Here is a 2,905-nt window from a genome sequence, read left to right as displayed (position 1 = left end):
AAATGAAATTTAGAGCAAAAAGAATTTTTAAAAGGACTGGTATGTCAGTGAGCTATGATACAACTTTAGTCCACCTAATATGAAATTGGAGTCCCTGAAAAGGCAGAGTATAAAATATTATTTGACATAATAATATAAAATATCAGAAACTGATGCCTCTGGCCAATAGCCTGAGGAAATCTGAGACCTGCCAAACCACAGTGGGCTCAAAGGCAGATGCTCCCCTGGGAGGCAGCAGATGCCCCAACTGCCTGACACTTTGGCTTTAGACTTGTGAGACACTTTGAGCCAGACGATCCAGCTAAGCCATGTCCAGATTCCTGACCCAAAGGAACAGTGAGATGATAAATGTTTGTTGTTTTAAGCCACTAACTTTCTAGTGGCTTATTACCCATCAGTATATAGCTGATACAATCCAATATAGATTTTGTATCCAGAATATGTAAAGACCTCTCAAATCTCAATCATAAGAAAATAAACAACCTAATAAAAATGGACAAAAGATAGGAACAGATGCTTCACCATAGGATCCATATGGACAGCAAATAAGCATATTAAAAAATGGTCAACATCATTAATTATGGAAATGCAAATAGAACATCAAAATGAGATTCCAGTCTACAACTTTTCAAAGGCCAGTTGAAATCACTGATCTTGACACCAAGTCTTGTGAGGACCCAGAGCACCTGAAAGCTTCATGAACTGCTCATGGAAATGTAAATGGTACAACCACTTTGGAAAATAGTTTGCAGTTTGTTCAAAAAATAGCATGTGCCTACCATATGATCCAGTCATTCACCTTCTGAAGTTTTACTAAAAATAACAGAAAAGATTATATCCACACACAGACTTGTAAATGAATATTCATGGTAGCTTTATTTGTAATAGCCCCAAACTGGTAACAGTTGAAATGTCCATCAATAGTGAATAGATTTTAAAAATGCAAAATATCCATCCAAGGGAATATAGTTGCAATGAAAAGAATGTTCTCCTGATACATAGACAATTTACAAGTTATGCTGAGTAAAAAGCACTAGCCCACAAAAGAGATTTCACTATAATTAATATTCCCAGAAAATATATCTGTCTCTACTACATTACTTTGCTAAGGCTGTCAAAACAAAATACTACTGACTGGGTGGAATAAACAACAGAAATTTATTGCTCACAGGTCTTGAGGCTGGAAGTCCAAGATTATGGTTTCAGCAGGTTTTGTTTTGTCTGAGCTTCCCTCCCTGGCTTGCAGGTGTCCACCTTCATTTACGTGCCCCTCTGTGCTTGGGGATCCCTGGAGTCTCTCCATGTGTCCTAATCTCCTCTTCTTACAAAGACACTAGTCACATTGGATTAGGGACCACCCTAACAGATTCATTTTAGGTTAACTGCATTGTTAAAGGCCCTATCGCCAATATAGGCACATTCTGAGGTACTGGGGTTAGGGCTTCAACATGTGAATTTTGTTTTTTGGGATGGTTTTGTTTTGTTTTGAGACAGAGTCTCGCTCTGTCACCCTGGGTAGAATGCTGTGGCATCATAGCTCATAGCAACCTCAAACTCTGGGACTCAAGTGATCCTCTTGCCTCAGCCTCCTGAATAGCTGGGACTACAGACACTGGCTACAATACCTAGTGAGTTTTTCTATTTTTAGTGGAGACAGGGTCTCACTCTTGCTAAGACGGATCTCAAACTTGTGAATTCAAGCAATCCATCTGCCTCAACCTCCCTGAGTACTAGGATTACAGGTGTGAGCCAACACAATTGGCCTCAACATGTGAATTTTGGGGAACACCAATTTAGTTCTTGACACCTGGAGACAAGGTGTGGAGGAAGGTGGACAACAGTAAACTTTGGGGGATTACCAATATGTTCACTACTGTGAATATGGTGTTAGTGTTAACTGGTATATACATATGTTAGAGTGTTTTACATTGCTCACTTTATATATTATGGTTTATTATGTGTCAATAATACCTCAATTTATGTATGGAAAATAATATCACCCAAGAAAAGATGAATATAATATGGTAATTTCTTATTTTTAAATTGTTCCAGTATCTAACTGAATATCAAAAGTCAAGCAGGGTGATTAGAGATGTAGTCCTCAAGTGTGGACCCCCACGTGGCTCCTCTGATGCGTCCTTATGTCAGTAAAGTCACTGGGAAATCTGAGGTTGGCTTCTCCAACCTCAGCTTACCTTTGATTCAAACAAGATGCCCCAGGTAAGCTTTGGCTGCATGACAGCACAGTCTTCATCTGGCTGGCAGGAATGAAGACTGAGCATCAGCCTTTAGTCTTTGTCCTTCAGGCCCTTCCCACCTCCCAGGGGCCTCCAGTGGGCAAGGGAGATTCCTCTCACATCTGCTCCTGCTTCCTGCCAAGAGTTAGTATTAGTCTAGCCAGGCTCTGCCCAAATCCAAGCGTGGAGGACTGGAAGATGACGAGAGAGAGTGGACAGCTGGAAACTCAGAGAGGTAGGAGCAGCAGCCTGACCTTCACTCAACACCTGGGAAACCAGAGGACTCCCCAGAAGGTCCAGGGTGTCTCACAAGGCTGCAGCCAAAGTGTTAGGCAGTTGGGGCTTCCGCAATCTCAGGGGGAAGGATCGGCCTCTGAGCTCACTCCTACGGTTTTGGCAAGTCTCATATTTCCTCTGACTGTTGGCCAGAGACATTGGTTTCTTCACGTTACACATTATTTCTTCAAATAATTTTTCTGTCCTTCTGCATTTTCGAGGATTCCAATTTTGCAGAGATCAGATTGACTGAAGTTGTATCATGACTCACTGATGCTCTGGTCACTTTTACAATTCTTTTTCTTTCTCTATTTCATTTTGGACAGTTTCTATTGTGGTCTCTTCAAACACACTAATCTTTTATTCTGTAATACCTGATGTGTCATTAATCT

This window comes from Otolemur garnettii, unplaced genomic scaffold (assembly GCF_000181295.1).
Source record: "Otolemur garnettii isolate 467f Iridium unplaced genomic scaffold, OtoGar3 scaffold00018, whole genome shotgun sequence".
NCBI classification, from domain to species: Eukaryota; Metazoa; Chordata; class Mammalia; order Primates; family Galagidae; genus Otolemur; species Otolemur garnettii.
The sequence above is the reverse complement of the archived record's forward strand: the minus strand, read 5'-3'. Positions refer to the sequence as shown.